This window comes from Haliotis rubra, unplaced genomic scaffold (assembly GCF_003918875.1).
Source record: "Haliotis rubra isolate DU_JTF1 unplaced genomic scaffold, ASM391887v1 Scf84, whole genome shotgun sequence".
Classification (NCBI taxonomy): domain Eukaryota; kingdom Metazoa; phylum Mollusca; class Gastropoda; order Lepetellida; family Haliotidae; genus Haliotis; species Haliotis rubra.
This window is the reverse complement of record NW_025767568.1, coordinates 455253-474402: the sequence shown is the minus strand read 5'-3', so window position 1 is coordinate 474402 and position 19150 is coordinate 455253. Positions and strand designations below refer to the sequence as shown.

General features: G+C 42.0%; 1 protein-coding gene across 1 annotated transcript in view; it reads right to left on the bottom strand.

Annotated features, from left to right (window-relative positions):
• The window catches only part of LOC124262464 (melatonin receptor type 1A-like), a 97629-nt gene that overhangs the window by 34758 nt on the left and 43721 nt on the right, over positions 1-19150 (bottom strand). Inside the window, exon 3 of the mRNA XM_046696971.1 lies at positions 7704-7763. The gene's annotated coding sequence lies outside the window, so the exon portion shown is untranslated. The remainder of the gene's footprint in view (positions 1-7703; positions 7764-19150) is intronic.

The window sequence follows — 19150 nt, the reverse complement described above, 5'->3', positions numbered from 1 at the left end:
TTAGCTAAATCTGCTATGCATGCACTCCAACACTGTTGATAATGTCGACAAGTCATCAGTACACATGGGTCGATGTCCCCTATGAAATCAAATGATGTCATTGAGACATAAGATATATGCCCCGCTTTCACAAGCTCCTGAACTGATTTATGACATTATTATATTGCTTCTCCTACTATTGTGTCAATGGTTCAGATAGATATCTGTGTATGGTTCTGCAAAGGTCACAGAATATTCCTTCCCAAAAATGGAAACTGGACTGATCCCAAAAACTTCCGCCCTATCACATGGTTGAATACACAATATAAAATCTTTACAGGGTGTTTGACTGACTTGTGTCATTTTACTGCTCTTCCAACGATATTATTTATAGAGTAGAAAGGAGCGAGGAAGGAATGTTGGAGGTGCCAGGATATACTTCCTGTACATAAAATGATACTGGAAGACTCCAGAAGGCCCATGTTTAAACTCGCTTGAACGCAATCCGTTGCTCAGAGCTAAAAGCACGAAACCATTTCAATACCTTTGCCGTGCCAGTCCTTCCCTTTTCCTTTGGAATAGTTGATTGAAGAAAGCCATACATCCAGAGTCTTGATCACCTGACTAGAAGGATCATGTCTGATCACCCTCATTCTTCTCTTTGTCATTTATACATGTCAATCAATTCGACATTAATGTGGAGGCTCGTCATGATCGAATTGAATTGTGTACTTTTGCTGATATTTGTTTACACACAACATCGTACAGCTGTAATACTGCTGAAACAAATATAGGCTCATAATATAGTCACAATTGTACAACATCATGATCATGCTTTTAGAAGGGATTTCTTATGGATGTGGAAAGGGTTTTGTCGCTTCTTCTATCTGATGATCCACTGATGAAAGCAAGGAATTCCACATCAATTTTTAGCGCGCCAATGCTATTGGACATAATCTCAGATTTGAAGATGATTTTGTTGATGGTGATGTACTGCTAACCATTAATCAAGTCTGCCCAGAGTCTGTCAGTAAGGAGCGACTTTCTGAGAAACCACTCTTGCATAAAAGTGAAACAGAAGACTTTCGTTTTGCTGCTCAGGACCAGTCACTTCCCACTTAAAATGTGATTCTTAAAGAAAATGTCAACATAAAATGTCGACTGTCCTATGAATTCACTAGACTGTCCAACACCTTGTCAGTGGATATTCTTTCTTCGCACAAACAGCCTTTCCAAAAAGACATGATGCAGCTTGATGCAATTCAGGAAGAGTCTGAAGGAAGCATGCTAAATATGCGGACCTTGCCTTTGAAATGTCTCACTTGCATCTTAAGGATACCATTGTCAGGATCCACATTGTTTTCGGTGCTGTTGGTTTAATAACTCCTGATCTCTTGGTACTGATCGGGAGAGTACCCGGGTTCACCACCGAGAGCGCAGCTCTTTTTACACTCTACACTCTAGGTAATACAAAGGTCTGCACCGGAAAGTCATTGGAGGACAGCGGTACCTGAACCAATGATGGACCGCTCTCTGCAGCATTTTATCTTAATCTGTAAACATAATAATAATACAATCTGTCCATATTCATAAGGAACCTCTATCAAAAGTAGAGTCGTAGGACCAGAGGTCGTAACAAGCCGTATATATCATGTTTTTAAGCAACATTTCCCTCACTTGAGAATTATATGGTTACTGCAAAGCACCGTAAATTATTTTTGCCCTTAATCGTCATCAAAATTGAGCTTTTCCGTGATCATGAGTTCGTGTGACATGGTGTTGTTTCATTTCACTGAAATAAGAAAGGAAAACCATAATGCACAGGAGTGATGCTGAATCAATTAATCCACACTCTATTGCAGGATTGCGTGAAACGTCTGTTTCTTTAAGGAAAAGGGCGGTAATAGCAGACCTGAAACTATCGATAAATCAAACGTTTGTAGATTAACAAAGATTTATAAGCGTCACTGTGTTGTTTAGATGAAGTTCTTGAAATAAACGTGATAAGAAAATGAGGAGAAATTCACAGTTCCATGAATTTTTTTTCTTAGATTTGCAACAGCTGAAAGAAATGAGACATGATTTATAGATGTTTGTTTTCGCTCGGTTGCTATTCATGATAACTTTCAACCGAAATATCGTGCAGATTGTAGTTATTTTATGCGCAGTGACCACATCATTGGTTCAGATGTGTGCGTGTCCTTAATATGTAAGCGACAAAACAATATTAATAATCACAGGGCATTAGTGCTGGCACCATGTGTATCCCAAACGCCGTAGACTATCGCATCAGCTTGATGGTCAAACAAGGTATACTATATCCTGATAGTGTAAGAAACGGTAAAGGCATCAAGACATAAATTGCACTTATTGAATACCTTACTCTCGACATGAAACATTTCTGAAATCAATTCTTTTTCATTGCCTGTATGAAACGTTCTGTCTGAAAACCAGATCGGACAACTGTGATATTATACGTAAACAAGCCACCCGTGAAGATCTAGGTAAGAATTGGTCCTCAGTAACCCATGCTTGTCGTGAGAGGCCACTAACAGGATCGGGTGGTCATGTCATCGTACTCCATTTGCGTAGATCGATGCTCATAATGCTCATCACTGGATTGTCTGGTCCAAACTCGATTATTTACAGACCGCCGCCATGTAGCTGGAATATTGCTGAGAGCGGCGTGAAACAACAAACAAACCAATCTACTCATTGCCCCTTCTCCGTGTGAATAACAGTCTGGGAGAAAATAGAAAATATTCAGGTTGAATTAAATCGATCAACACATCTTGCCTATTGTATAAATACATTTTGAATCCCGTCTTCATAACAATACCTTGTACCAATCTCTAGTAATAACCATCGTGTTGATCAATTCACACTTTATTGAATCAAAAATGGATTAATTTGTATGTATGGTCGGCTCGAATAGTTTCTTTGGGCTGTCTTTGAGAGTGATAAAGATTTACTCTAACTAGGGGTGTTCGTGACTGAATATAGACTCATTTGGTGAACAACAATTTTGAAGGGTGTTTAATGGATAGGTATTAAAACACACACACACATACACACACACACACACACACACACACACACACACACATACATACATACATACATACAAACAAACACTTCTATAGCGCCAGAATCCGATGTAATCGCCCAAAGGCGCTCTGAGTCCACGCTGGAGCTAAAGGTAAGCTTTGGTAAAAAGATGAGTCTTTAACTGGCTTTTGAAAGATGCAAGTTCAGTCAGTGATCGAAGTTCTTGTGGTAATTTCTTCCAGAGTTTTGCACCATTTGAAGAGAATGATCGGTCACCAAAAGACTTTGTTCTTGAACATTGAATTTGCAGAAGAGATTGGTCACTGGAGCGAAGAGATCCGGTTGGCACATAGGGTTTTACAAGTTGTGAAAGATACCCTGGAGCCAGTCCATGGATGCATTTAAAAACAAGAAGCAATACTTTGTATTGGATTCTGAATTTTATTGGGAGCCAATGGAGATTTTTTCATGACAAGGGTCATGTGGTCAATTTTCTTTGTTCTGCTGATCAATCTTGCCGCTGAATTCTTGACTCTCTGTAGTTTGTGTAGCACATGATTTTGAAGACCTCTGAGCAACGAGTTGCAGTAATCAATGCGTGATGTTACATACGCCTGCACCAGAGCACTAGTTGTTTTCTCGTCAAGGTGCCTGCGGATCAGGCCGATATTCCGAATGTGGAAATAAGCGCTGCGAGAAACACTGTTGACATGTGGTTCCATGCAGAGAGATGAGTCAAATACTACACCAAGATTCCGGCCTTGAGAACTTGGTGTGATTTCACAGTGCCAAATAGAGAAAGTGGGAAGATAAAATTTTGCCCGGAGCCGCTGGGGTCTGAAAACGATGAGCTCGGTTTTGTCGTCATTTAATTTCAACCAGTGCGTTGACATCCAAAATTTGATACAGTCAACACATTCCTGGACTGCTGTGAATGTGAAAGAAGTTGAGACAGAATCGAGTGGCTTGAAGGACACGTAAACCTGTGTGTCATCCGCATAAAGATGCATACTGAGGTTGAAGGACCTGACAATAACACCAAGGGGGGTGTTGTGTAGGCAGTAAAAAGTAAAGGGCCCAGAACTGAGCCTTGTGGTACCCCAAACACAAGTCACTAGACAGCGACATTTGACCTTGGATAACCACTGATTGTTTCCTGTCTGAGATGTAGGACTTGAACCTACTGAAATGACCTTTGTGTGGTGCGGTAGACTGGTGAAGCTGTCATGGTTGCTGGTGACAAAGCACTCGGGGATAGATTTTCTTGACATAATTGAATCCGATATTTAAATGCCCATAAAGACATATTTATGTCAGCCTCTATAGTGAACAGTTTTTCAGAACCAGCTTCATTGATCTTAAGGAATACTTGTGTTGTTACTCTGGTTGATTAAACTCAAGCATACAACAGTGGAGTGTCCCTTCGTCATACAGTAGTATAATACGGCCCAGAAATAGTCCTTTGTATTTCTAGTATGTATTTTCATGGAAGTCAACTGTGCGTGTTGTCAGCTAAGATCATCAACAACAAACAGGAATATGTGAGTGAATGTTTGAGCTAGTAAAACATCAATATGAAAGGGATTTATATTTGAACAATGTCATTCCAGAAAATAGCTATATATCACCTTAGTTGAAAGGAAGTAGCCATTTCCAGGATGATTGAGCCCAAAATGTTCGTGAAACCAACTAAAGGTGCCAGGTAAATAAAAAGTAAGATGCACACACAAACAAAACTGTGGGGAATATTTATTACCATATTATTTCTTGAAGGCGAGATGTCGACATGCTGCTCAGTGAATATAATTATTGTTAACTGATCAACTTCAGCTTTATTCTCAATGGGTTCTGCTACAGGTTCAAACACAATTCATAATGTAGGAGGAATAATAATTGGATTTCAGTAAACCATTCCAATTTTCACAGCTCTCTTGACTCCTTGAGGGAAATGGGAACTCTTTTGTAGGATAGTCAAAACTGTATACTATTTTGCACATTTTTTAGGTTTTGTACATGATGCTATGAACATGCTGTCGTTGCTTTTATTGATCGATTAAAATGACTGATCTGTTTAAAAATACAATATACCCTGTCTTAGAATGTTTGTTCTATTATGTTTGTTTATAAGCTGAAACAGTTGAAAGTTAATATTGACTTTAAAGCATGTATCTAGTTCATACCTTTTTAAAATATGTTTTCTATGGTTGTTTTCAGTTGCAAAATATATAGGTGGCAAAAATATAGTTATCATCATCAGTTGTGATGTTACAAGCAGCAAACATGACGTCATCATATCCAACAGTCTATACTGATTTTCGTCGACGTCAAACAAAAATATTTAAAAAATACACGAACATATATTTCAAAATATGACTTTTCTGTGTTCATTTTTATGTGGTTATTTATCATAGGAACTTTATGCCTACGTTTCATCTTCTAACACTTGTGTAAAGGAACTTACGTAAATGTTTCGTAAAACGTTATGCCTATGCATCATTGTTTCCGTTATGCCTACGTTTCACGTGACCAAGATAATTCCTTACAGAATGTGTGCATATACATGTTTTAAACACCACTCATTTTCTTAAATTAATATAGTCAGTTTTACCTTTAAGGTCTCTGTTCATGAACCTACATATATGAAATATACAATACTGAATATTGCACATCATACGTAGATGTAGGAACATGTTGCCGCTATGCCTACTTTTCTAGCACTTGTGTAAAGGTTAACACGCTAAATGTGTCAATTTCCAGTTGATACTTAGCTTTACTAAGAACTGGAGGCGCCCAATTACAGGTAGATATCGGACGTAGAAATAATATACCCAAAGAAGATAGGATTTGTAAATTTTGCAAATTAAATGTAAAAGAAGATGAATTCCATGTTGTTTTAGAATGTACATTCTATAATGAAATTAGACAATATATTCCGCAGAAATCCATTGAGAATTGTAATTTTGTAATGTTTTGCATACTTATGTCTGATTTTCATAACGAAACTGTGTGGAACTTATGTAAATTTTGTAAACACGCCATTTCTATAAGATATTGAAAAGATGAAACACAAAATGTAAAACATAAATGCCAAATATGTTAAATTTCCATTACAAACGTATTTATTTATTACATTATGTTTATGTTTATTTGTATATGGGCCTAAGGCCACGAATACAATAAACTGAATTGAATTGAATTGAAATATCGTTCAAACAAACAAGGATGTTCAAAGAATAAAAAACCCGCAGAGGTTATATCCATGTATAAATATGATATTGAACAAGGCTAAGTAATGAAATTAGTTTCTCGAAGAAATATCTACAATTTACCCAAAATATACAATATAATACTGAAACTATAGCAGCAAGACAGGGTGATTGTGTTGACTCTAATTCATCCGACCTTCACATCTAGGACTGTACAACAATGTTGACGTATGGCATCGCTACCGATGACCGATATTTTAGGAAATGAGGCGTTCGCTGACATCGATACGCAGGATTTTGCGAGGGTCCTTTTGGGACCGCTTGTACATAAATATGTGGTGAAAATAATCAAAAACATCCTAACTGTCTGCGTACCGTTATTTGAATATAAGTTGTCAGGAATGCCGATAAATACAGTTGTCGTTTTGGGTCATTCATCGCGTCACTCAGGACGGAAACGTTTCAATTCCGTTTCAATTCACCAAATCATAGAAATGTATCTATTTTCAATTTCCTAAATCGTGCTTACTATGCATATTCTAAACGTATTCTGCATATTCTATTTTATTGAACCAGTAAATGCAATGAATAGACGAATGGACGTCTTAACATTGGAGAAATTACTACACAGTGTCCGAAATCTGATTTGTTTCTTTGTTTACATTTCAACAAGCGCCTTCTTACGACAACAGTTTTCACACTCAGTATATATCATTTAATTTCAGCTACACAACTTGTATCGATGACAATGACCATTTGAAATTGTATTTTAAGCTGTATGTAGTCATGTATTTGTCACAGCCGAGTGTGAAATACACGCAAGAAAGTCACTGGCCATTCCGAAAATGCAGTTTTACGATAAAAACTGAAACAACTACAGCCCGGATAACATCCAGACGTTGGCCCAACGTTGGCAATGGTTTTGCCAACATTGCCAACGTTGGGCCAACGTCCAAATGGTATCTGGGAGCTCATTATTGACAATTACAGAGAAATCAAATATCGACTTTGAAGTGAATATGAGAGCAAAATCAATCCAATATGTTGAATCAACTACCCATAGAGCAAACAGACTCGGGTTATGTATCCAGTACAGAAGATGTTAGAGTCAAGGTTTAAAGTGAGGTTTATTGCAGGTCATTCATCACAATGACGATGACAGAAACATGCGAGTCCAGCTGTTGCTAGCATCCACCACATGTATCACTCGCGACATGTTTCAGAACGGTTGGTCTAAACGGGCAACTGCTTTTACGTTACATATGTATCAGAATCGGGGATGAATACATGACACGTTTCATGGATAAGAAGATCTTTTATTCTTTATTACGACGTTTCAGAGCTTGTTCTTGCTCCTTCACCTGATGAATGATTCTCAATGCCTTTCAATAACTTCAGAATCGAGTATCACAGCAATATACGAGAAATATGATCTCCTTTGTTGCTCTAGCTAAAATGTGAGATACTTACCCATTCCGGGAAACAATGGCTCTTCATCTCCTTAATACTTTCAGGAATCTTCAATGGGACCTGAGAACATACATGAATCTATAAATGCTTTGAAGAAAAAGAAGTGAGGATGATCGTTGAGGGAGAAAGGAAAGTGTGGGGATGGGCTTCTCTTTTATTGACCCAGTGTTACAGTAGTATACACAATGGGGCTACGGGACCAGGAAGCGAGAAGGCGGAAGTGAAGTGACTGATTTGTGTTATTATAGACGGAGCTCAGCTTAGACATGCAATTCAATAATAGATTGTGGTTTCTAAAAAAGAATTCAGCGTCCATTGACCTGTTTGTCGTGTTCAGCGTGTTTACAACTCCCTGGGAGTATCATGTTTGTATTTTATTGGAGGTAAAAAGCCACCAAACTGTGAAGCGGAAGTAGAATTTGTGATAAACTGTTTCTAGAAGTCTGGTGCGCTCAGCTTATAAAACGGGTTCAAGATATCCTTTGCGTTCCTATAGACGGAGCCAAGCTTAGGAGGATGATGCAATCTCAGGATAGACCTGTTAAACCTAAATGTAACGATCAAGTCCCTGGTAGCGCAATCGGTGTAGGTGCGTAGTTGCGCAGCTTTGCATTGTCTGTTCGTATCCCGTTCAGTGGGTCCCTTGCAACTTTAGTGTCTTTCGTTGGTGGTAACAAGGAATCAGGATCACATCAGGTGCGCTCAGCTTAATCGGGGCACTCTCGTGGTGAGAGAAAGGATAGGCGACACATAAGTCCCCTGGGGAGAAGTTGCGCAACCTTCATCTTTCTACTTCACCCTAGGGGAACTGTGGCTACCAGGGATGTTTTGCTACTTTTTTTTAAACCTTTCTATCTTTCTACTCGGCTGTGATGTTGATGTCCGCGATGCAATTTATCATGAATCTTCTCTGATAATAATTTGTTTGGTTTTCGTAAGGAAGGCTTGTCGGGCCTGTTGCTTCCCTTGTTCTATGAAAAAAAAATTCTCGTCTTCGCTGATGACGGCGTTTTTACGAGACTTGGTCCGATTCTCTTGTTTCATTCTGTTATATCTTGCGATTTCTGATAGCACCAAACGAAACTCTTCCTTGGAGATTTTAGAGTCGGTGAACGAAATGTGATGGTCTATCGTCTTTAACTTCACTTCGGCTAGAATTCTAATTTCGTCGTGTTTCAATGCTTTACGTTGCAGTCTGCGAGATATGAACTTAAGGGTTAATCCCATCAACCCTACCACTCCGGCTGTTATTTTGATGCCTAGCACCACAGGTGCGGCCACGATGGTGTATTATCAACCCAGTCAAAAGTGTTCGTTCTGACCTCCCACGAGCGTCAGCGAGATAGACATCTACTACGAGCGTGGTGTGTGATTTGATAGTCAAATTTGAATCGAAAAAATCCCGTTGGTAATCGGGTATGTCAAACCGTAAATATGAAGCTAAGTCGTTTGAAGCTAACATGTTGCCCGTGTGACCTGGTATTCGTAAAACTTGTACATCAAACTCTAGAGTGAAAGACGTGAAAAGGATCCCATTGTTCGTAATTTTGGAGAAGTAAACATTGTTTTTAAAAGATATGTGGGGTGAGGTGAGGGTCATGCTGATCAACCAGTCTGGCTGTTTGAAGTCTGCTAGTGACACCCGCTTGTATACATTATCTTTTAAGTGCAGGACGAACCAGGTCTTTTCCTCGCCGGGCAGATCTAATTACCGCGTGTCCCCGAGATCGGCTAGCATTATGTTGGGATGATGGTTGTTCATCGGTTGTTTCTATACAAAATTACAAAATGGTTTTCAATTGGTTATTGGAAAATTCCCCAGACTTGCACTTTAAACCGAAGAGATGTATGTTGTTGAGTAGGAAAATTTTGGTGAGCGATATCGTGTCTTCCACGATCACGGTTACTCTCTTTCACGATTTCGACGACGTCATGCGCCAACGGCGGTTGTCGGAGGTAGACTTGGAAGTACAGTGTGGATTTTGCTGGCAGATTTTCCAGGACGTCTACCACCCTGTCGAATTTCAACACCATCTGCAATCCAACGTTTTGCGTCCCGGGTTTGCTCGACAGCATGTGGGCTACTCTTTGCCTCAACCTGCTGACGATCACGCTGCGTTTTTGCGTAGGGACGTAAGCCACGAGAAGCACTACGTTGTTCACTACTTTCGTCAGGTAGTGATCTTTGTTGTCCGTGAAAACGTGGGGAGAGTCGAGCGTAATGTTGAGATTCCAGTTGATTTGGGATGGCACTAGTACACATTTGTTGTCCTCGTTGAAGATGAGAGTGTACTGCGTGTTTCTGGAGACGGCCGTTGTCTCAACGTTGTCCAGGTGGAACAGCCTGCCGCGGAACGCTGGGGTTATCGTCCATTCATCCTCGTCGTTGCGGATCAGGTCGTATCGTGCGTTGTTGACCACTCCTTCGGTATCGCCGAAATCGCCTAGGTCATTGCCACCACTGGCAGTAGAGGGCAGCAGTTCGACGCGTTTGTAAATGCTGTTTTTTCAGTTGCAAGGCGTACAGTTTGCCGTCGACTCCGGGTTCGTCGAATCCGGGCGTGTCCCCGAGGTCGGAAATCGCTATGTTGGCGCATTTTCTAACGCGTGTTCCTGGACCATGAGACTCCGTCATTGCCGTATGTGCAGTGTCACGCTGATATATCCTATACTTATGGGATCATGTTTAACGTCTAAAATCGATATTTTCAATTCCGTGATGTTGCCTCGGATTAATTTCTTGTAATGCCGCAGTGAAAACGATTCAGTTCTGCCGTTGTTGTACTTTTCCGTTTTCACCGGCACGGCTCTTAACAGTGTGGAAGGTCGTTCGCCTTGAATGTTGTTGGTCGTGCTCAGCTAATCGAGATGAATGCACAGTTTGCGATATGGAACGAGATCGGGTAATTTTGTGCCTGTCACGGTGGTTTCCAGGCTAACATGACTGTACTGTTCGAGTCGTTCATTTTGAGTTTGGCTCCCACGGGTTTGAAGATTTCTACTTTGAGCGAGCACATGTTGTAGTAGCCTACCGTTATTTGGTTGCGGGCAATATTGACGAACAGCCTGTTGTTTTTGCCATTGATGTTAGTCCATCGCTGACTTTGTGCTGACCAGACGGTGATGTTATCGATCGCATGCAGCAGTTGAACGGACTCACTGCTCGTGATTCCCGGAAGCATCACGTACATATTGATAAGTAGATATGTATACTAAAATATATACAATTCAAATATGTACAAACCGGGAGTGTTTTATTCTAAAAGTGATAATATAAGTGCTACCTATCTCACGCAACCGAGTATTGTGGTCGAAGCAAAGGATGGTTTACATTTCATAGTTCGCTTCATCGACGTGTTTAAAAATGACGGGTTTTCGGTCACAAATGTGAAAACAGTACATGCTTGGTTCCACAACCCGATGTAGTTCTGGCAGAATCAATTCAATTTCGCCGTGTGGTGCGCGACCACCGGGTGTGGTGTGACACTCGTCCTGATGAGCTAAGTGGGTCTGTATTCTCGTTTCACGTGTACTACCAGATCAGACGTATCCTGAAAGAAATCAGCACCCCGATTCCGCAGGACAAGGCATGGAATGCCGTAAACAATCCATACGATCGACGTGCGTACGAACGCGTTTGCAGTGAATTCGAACTATATCCGAAGATCGTCAACTGGCGCTTGCCAGGTCCAAACCACAGTTTGGGCATTCCCATTATTCACAACATGTCTCTCGTGGAAGCCAGCAAACAGCTAGTGAAAGATTGGTGTTACAAGTCGTATCATTACATCAAGACGAACGAGTGGAACGACAATTACATGGCTTTCAATGACAGCAAGGATTATCTCGTTTTGAAGTTTGAACAGGAACCCGCGGACGATTGGAAAATGTTCATACTGGGCACTTTGAAAGGGTTTACTCATGTCGGTGTCATCAGATTGAACGATTCGATTCGAACGTACGTGTGGGACGTGCTGGGGCATCGTGGGTCGTGAAGGGATGGCTTATGACGTGAAGAAACAGTTCGTGGCTAACGTCAAGGATGCCATTGCTAGACCGGTCGATCTACCGAGTGCCATCGAACGCGCTATGAAAACGTGCTGGAATACGCCCGGTCAAAAGTCGACTACGTGTTCGGCGCGAGACTGTACATGGCTCCGAGCGACATGCGACTGAGGGTGAACAGAGTGGTGGGCTACAACAACGAAATCGTCAGCGTGACCGCTGATCAAAATGACGTCAATAAACGCGAGTCGAGTCATGCCACAGTACGAAATGGGCATCATGGCACCGACACCGGAAGTAGAAGTAGCAAAACCACGCCAGCAGCAGCTGCCCCAGCATGTGCAGGCAAACAATCAGCAGCACTTTGATCGCAAAACGGCGATGGTGGTCATCGGATCGCATTTGGACTGTGCCTCATTTGGTTAAAATTTCCTTAGCAGCGACGTACACCACACCCGCCACGATGAAGACGAAAGCCCACAGGATTTGACCGAGCCACGTGATGGTTTTCGACAAGAATTCTAACAACCTGGAAACGATGCTGCCCAAGATGCCAGGCAGCGCTTCTGCAGCTTTGTCGGCCAGTTTAGCCAGGGCTTTGCCGGGAGATTTCAAATGTTTTTTTATCCAGTCTCTGGCATCGTTGCCTGATGATGATGGGATTGGTGGTGGCACACCACCACCGCCCATCAGCGACACGACCAGGGTCGATATGATGAAGCCCAAAGCCATGAGAACGCTGGCGATGGTGATTCCTTGTTCCCGGAACAGAATTCGGATCCTATCGGACAACGTGGTGTCCTCCTTCAAGACTCGGTCGATGGTTTCGCACAGGCGACTTCTTTGTGATCTAAGGACTTCCTGGTTGAAGGAAGCGGCTTCCAATCTGGCTCGTCTCTCGTCTTCCAGGTCGCGCAATCTTTTTTCGATGATATTTTTCATTGCTTCATTGTCGTTCACCTTGCTGAGTTTTCTTTTCTCGCGAGTGATGTGCTCGTCGATTTCATTCAATTTACCCATGTTGTTCACGAGTTCTCCGCACACGTTTTTCAAGGCTTTGTCTAGACCCCAAAGTTCCCTAAGAGGAAATTCAAAACCGGGCAAGGGTTCGTTCGAGTACGTGACCAATATTTGTTCGATTTCGTCTGATGCTTCTTTGGCGCACTGGGGCATTTCTCTCGGATCGGCAGCGCCGGCACCACCGAGTTCGGTCCTTACGTTTTTCAGATCTTGGACGACCTTCGGCAGAAGTTGTTTTGGTCGTGCGCGCCGTAATCTGTCAGGTTTAGTTAGTCGCGGATCAGTTGACTACCGCCACGGCGACTGGCTAGAGTTGACAGGGTGAGCAGTTTTCGCGTGTGTTTGTTCATGAGATTGACCTCCGGATAAGCTTTCAATCGCAGCATCCCTTCGTTGTGGATTTTGAACTTTGGATAGTCGAAACCCAAAGCATTCGACGTAATTTTTATCGTGCTTTAAAGCATCGCAATACTCGTCTACAGCTTGCTTTAAAAGCTCGCTGCACACGGTGTCCCCCATGAACGAGGTGTCCATGGCTGCTGCTGCATCATCGTCGTCGTTCAGCTGGTGCACGTCGAAATCGTCCATGGGAATATCGTCCGCCATTTTTATATTAAACTTATACTATACATAGTTTCAATATAAACAATGTCGCAATACGGACGGAAGCTAGATCCTTTCGGAAGATTGAGAGATCCGCTCGATGTCAGAGCCGGGCGTCAGTCAGTGACCATCACCAACAATCCGAGCTAGATAGATCGAAACCAAACGCTGCTGGTTTGATTCCCCAACCTAGGCGCAAATGACGTCATCGTCCCCAGCACGACTTGACTGGCTTTTCACATCACGTTGGAGTCCGCGAACGACAAACGCACGATCGTGAACAACCTGGGTCGTGATAGGTCGCCCTGTTTAACTGCAAGGACAGGGATTCGTTCGAGGGCTGCTTGCGAGAAAACGATGTGATCCCGACCACACACGAACGAGAACGAGTGAAGAAACAGCTCGCCAAAACGAAACACGCCAAACTCTTGTTGAAAACCGACCAACCGTGGTGTATAAGTCTGCTAGCTTTTAAGCAAAATCTAGCAAAATTCAAGCAAAATTCTAGCATAACTCAAGCAAAAAACCGATGTTCGAAACTATCATTGTGTGCAACTTGACTTTCATCTCGGTGTGTTTCACGTGCATCGCATTTTATTTTATTAGACTTAAAAATCGTTGGCTACATTACAAGATGGAGTGTGATGAACTGCTCAAACAAATGTTGGATGACAATGATAATAATAATAAAAAACGACAAGCGAGAAAGACTGGTGGCGCTTGCGGTAAGCGGCAAAGCCAAACAATAATTGGGTGGTGGGGGCGACCACACTCCTGATAAAATTCACAAAATGCTAGCCGAAGAAATCGACAAGATGTGCACGAGATACGAAGCCAGACTCGGCACTGAAATGACGAAAACCATATGGTCTGTCATAACGCCGGCGTAGCATCATACTTCCTTCCCATTACGCTGGAACGTCGACTTTACCTGTGGGAAGATCTCGAGAAAGATCCGTTCATCGACCACGCTTTGAACACCGTCACCTGCGTGCTGTACCACAGTTACTGCATATTTTTTAGCTCCGGTGAGAGCTGCGATCATCACGGCAAAGCATTATCAATTTAAAGAAGAAAGAAATAATAATGATAATAATATACAACACGGATGCGCACCAGGAGGAGAAAACGGCAACACCAACAGAGGAGGAAGCAACGACGACACCGATACGACAAGTCACCACCACCAAGAATCCTAAAAAAGTCACCGCCGGTAGAAAAGATGGTTTAGCCAAGCACCACAAAAATAATAATACTCCGTGGATTGTTTCTGCCGTGGCATCAACGGGATTAAGCGTGGTCGTCGTCATCGTTATGCTGCTATATAATAATATCAAGCAACCACCACCACCAACACAATTAGAAATAAATCCACTTGTTACGTTAAAAAATAAAATCTATATGTTTATATATACACACACACGATGTCGTCTGAAGGAAAAAACATATGTCAACGATGTATATCATGCCACCGTGGTCGCCAGACTAACCGTAGGTTATGCTCGCTTAACGAAAATGGTCGCCCGATATGATTAACGTGAATAGCATCGCGCCGGATTCGAACAAAGGCTACATGCTCGAAGTGGACTTGGACTGTCCTGCAGAACTACATGAATCACACAACAGCTATCCGTCAGCTCCCAAACGATTGATGGTGAACCCGGACTGGACGTCCGAATATCAACAAAACTTGCTTGGAGACAACAAGTTGGCTAACGTCGAAAAACTTGTGCCGAACTTGATGAACAAGACAAAATACATCGTTCACTATCGCAATCTGCAGCTGTACTCACGAAAATACACAGGTCGCTCCAGTCCGATCAAAGTCCATGGATGGAAACTTACATTCGGTTGAACACGAATCTGCGAAAACAAGCTACGAGCGACTTTGAAAAAACCTTGTACAAGCTCATGAACAACTCGGTGTTCGGCAAAACGATGGAGAATTTGAGAAAACGCGTTAACATGAAATTAGTCAGAGACAGTGAGGAAGAAATACTCAGGAAACTCATAGTCAGCCCAGCATTCAACCGAAGCAAGATATTCGACAACAACTTGGCAGCGCTGCACATGAACAAAAGCCACATCAAATTCCCGTTTACGTGGGGATGAGCATCCTCGACTTATCCAAACACTTGATGTACGATTTCTACTACAACGAGCTGAAAAAGCAGTACGGCGACAGGTGCGAAGTGCTGTACATGGACACAGATTACCTGCAGATGGAAATTCACACCGAGGACGTGTACGAGGACATGAAGAAACACATGCACCTGTACGACACCAGCGACTACCCTAAAGATCACCCTATGCACAGCCAAGTCAACAAAAAAGTGCTCGGCAAGATGAAGGACGAATGTGCTGGCACGGCGATCGCCGAGTACGTCGGCTTGAGACCCAAGATGTATTCCATCAAGAAAGCCGACGACAATGAAATCCGAAAGCCGTGAAAAAACACGTGGTGAAAAAACACATCAAACACGCCAGATTCAAGGAAGCCCTATTCAAGAATAAAACGTTCAAACACCAAATGAACATGCTGGGAAGCGACGAACACAGATATACGGACTGAGAATCAACAAGACCTCGCTGTCTCCCATGGACACGAAACGATGGATCGCCATCAACGGAGTCACCACTTACACATAAGGGCACAAACGCGTATCTAATAATTGAATGCTTACGCACACGTGCGTACATACATCATGGAGAAAATTTATTACAGCCCACACGGGTACTGGAAAGGTGCGGACGCCATCCCGAAACTCGCCAAAGCCGCTCGAGTCTCGGAAGACGTCGCCAAACCTACAAGTACCGCCTGACGGTCGTCGACGTCGCCAGTCGCTACAAAGAAGCCGAACCGTTGATGACCAAAGATTCGAACGAAGTCGCAAAAGCCTTAGAACGCATATACAAATGCAGTCACTTGACATGGCCTGCCGTATTGCAAATCGATCCCGGACGCGAGTTCATGGGAGCCGTGTCACAGCTGGTGGCCAAGCACAAAGTCGAAATGAGACGAGGTGTGGCAGGAGCTCACCATAGCCAAACGTCTGTTCTCAAACCAATACTCGCAGAAACACGGAAGCAGAACCACAGAATGGATCGTATGCTTACCGCGAGTGGTGGATGTCATCAACAACGAAGTAACCAGACTCGTGGGCAAGAGACCCGTCGAAGCCATCAAAATGAAATCTGTCGAATCGTCGTCGGCAGCAGCACGTCACGATAAAACAGAGAAAACATTACCGGACCGGGTCAGCGTTAGGTACTTGTACCAGTCGGGAGAATACGAGGGAGTCAGCAGAAAACGCGCCACCGATCCGATATGGTCCATGAAAACGTACAACACAGACCTTGTCGACATCAAAGATGGCGAACCGAACTTGTACTACTTGAAAGACAGACCGCCGAGAGCATTCTTCAGAGAGGAGTTGATGATCGTACCTCACGACACAGTACCTTACACATGACCCACAGTGTGATGATAGTTTCTCGTCATGATTTTTTATCAGTCTTGCATGCCTATTTTCCTGCTTAATGTAGCCAGCCAGCCAGCCACCCGTACACTGAGCCTTTTTCACAACCGACCCCATGCTCACTTAAAAGTCAAATATTTCAGAAACTATTCGACCGATGTTCATCAAATTTCGGTCAGTAGTATACACAATGTAGTATACTCAGTAGTAGTATACACAATGGGGCTACGGGATTAGGGACTTCCCAAGAGCTCAACTTTTAAAAATAAATTATATTGAGCCCAGAGGGGAGGGGGGTGGGGACCTGGTCACGTAGCCCCATTGTGTATACTACTGTTACTGAAACCATGTAATACAATTGCAGAGCTGGTCTACGATGAATCACGATGACCCATAACACCATTTATTCCTTTTTATTGCCATTTCCTCATACACTACCATAAGCATTGAGATCCATCTATTCCCGTTAAGCCAGTTCTTCACATATACATGGTGTATCAAATACAGCCTATAAAGTTAAAAGGCTGAACTTCCATCAACGCTAATCAAATACCGTTCACGTATTGAGTTACCAAAAGCAGGAGATCATAGTTAACACCAAAGTTGTATCCGTGTGCCATTAATAGGCCTTAACCTAATCAGTACTACCGTATGACACATTTTCTTAACTGTATATATAGGACTATGCACATACAAAAATATATTTTGTGAAAATAGAAATTATTTCTTTTTAAAATGTCAATGGGTTGCTTTCGTATCAGTGTCCTGGGTAAGATGTTTAATGCCGCATTAATTATATGAGTTATGACAGTGGTCTGTATATGGGTTATGACATTGGTCTGTATATGAGTTATGACAGTGGTCTGTATATGAGTTATGACAGTGGTCTGTATATGAGTTATGACAGTGGTCTGTATATGAGTTATGACAGTGGTCTGTATATGAGTTATGACAGTGGTCTGTATATGAGTTATGACAGTGGTCTGTATATGAGTTATGACAGTGGTCTGTATATGAGTTATGACAGTGGTCTGTATATGAGTTATGACAGTGGTCTGTATATGAGTTATGACAGTGGTCTGTATATGAGTTATGACAGTGGTCAGTATATGAGTTATGACAGTGGTCTGTGATTATTTTTCTGATCTAAATTACCTCACCATATATAACTATTAATGTGGCTATAGATTAATTACAAATGTCAATGTATTTGGGGCAATGAATTGGCAAATCAAATCATTGATAGTTAACAATACAGTTGACAGTGGATGTCGACGCAGCGCTTATAGTTTCGACTGACGTAATGATGTAAAATGAAGATATACACTGCTAAAAGAGATTTGTCAATGTCTATAAAAACGTTTTTAAATGTATTTTATGAGCTTGTTACATTTCATGTTAAGTAAACGTTATTGCCACTTGATTGTGTGGTTTGTGTGCAGGACACATCGAATGACAGGAATACTGCAGGGCGACATCATCCAATAGATATATGTTGTTTCTGCCAAAACTGTGAGTGCAATATCAACTCATAGGGCGTTAGACACCCATTTACGGGAGACTTGGTGTCCTCACTGATTTTCAATAATCCACCAATATACCGTTCACCAATAGTTTGCTTCTGTTACTGATATATATATATGCGTGTGTGTGCGTTTGTGTGTGCGTGCGGGCGTGTGTGTGTATTGATAAGGGATAGAGATCAACCCAAACTGATACTGACATTGGAAAACATGATTGCAGCCTGGTATCATTATTTAAATATTTTTGTGTGTGAGTTCTAACAAAAGCTTTTTCTTGATTGTTAATTAAATTAAGGACGATACAGCAATTTACGTTGATCACTACGCTGAGCACTCGTTTCATCACCTCGCTTCTTACGACCAGCGTAGGATGCTGATAGACCGAACTCTGCACTTTGCAAGAAGTAATGCTAGTTTCCTTTTTTCTACAAAATCGTTCGTTTGGCACCGAACCGTATGGCCAGCTACAATTTGATTAAATTCTTCAAAGGCATTTAGAAGTTGGTGTAGTCATACAGGACAAATCTTATGGATAACAACTTCTTGGTTTATTTTTCCGAAACGTTTCTGGGCTAGTTCATGCCCCTTCTTCAGGTGAAATGAAGAAGGGACAAGAACTAGCCCATAAACGTTGACGAAAAAATAAAAAAAGAAGTTTTTATCCATAAGATTTGTCTTGTATAACAATTTGATTGTACGGTGAAGACGTTATTTTAACAGGACAAAGTTTTATTGCAGTGGTTTTGCTGTGTGGCGTTAGTCAAAAGGTAGATGAGTTTTTATACAATTTGTGTGAAATGCAGATGCTACCGGATAA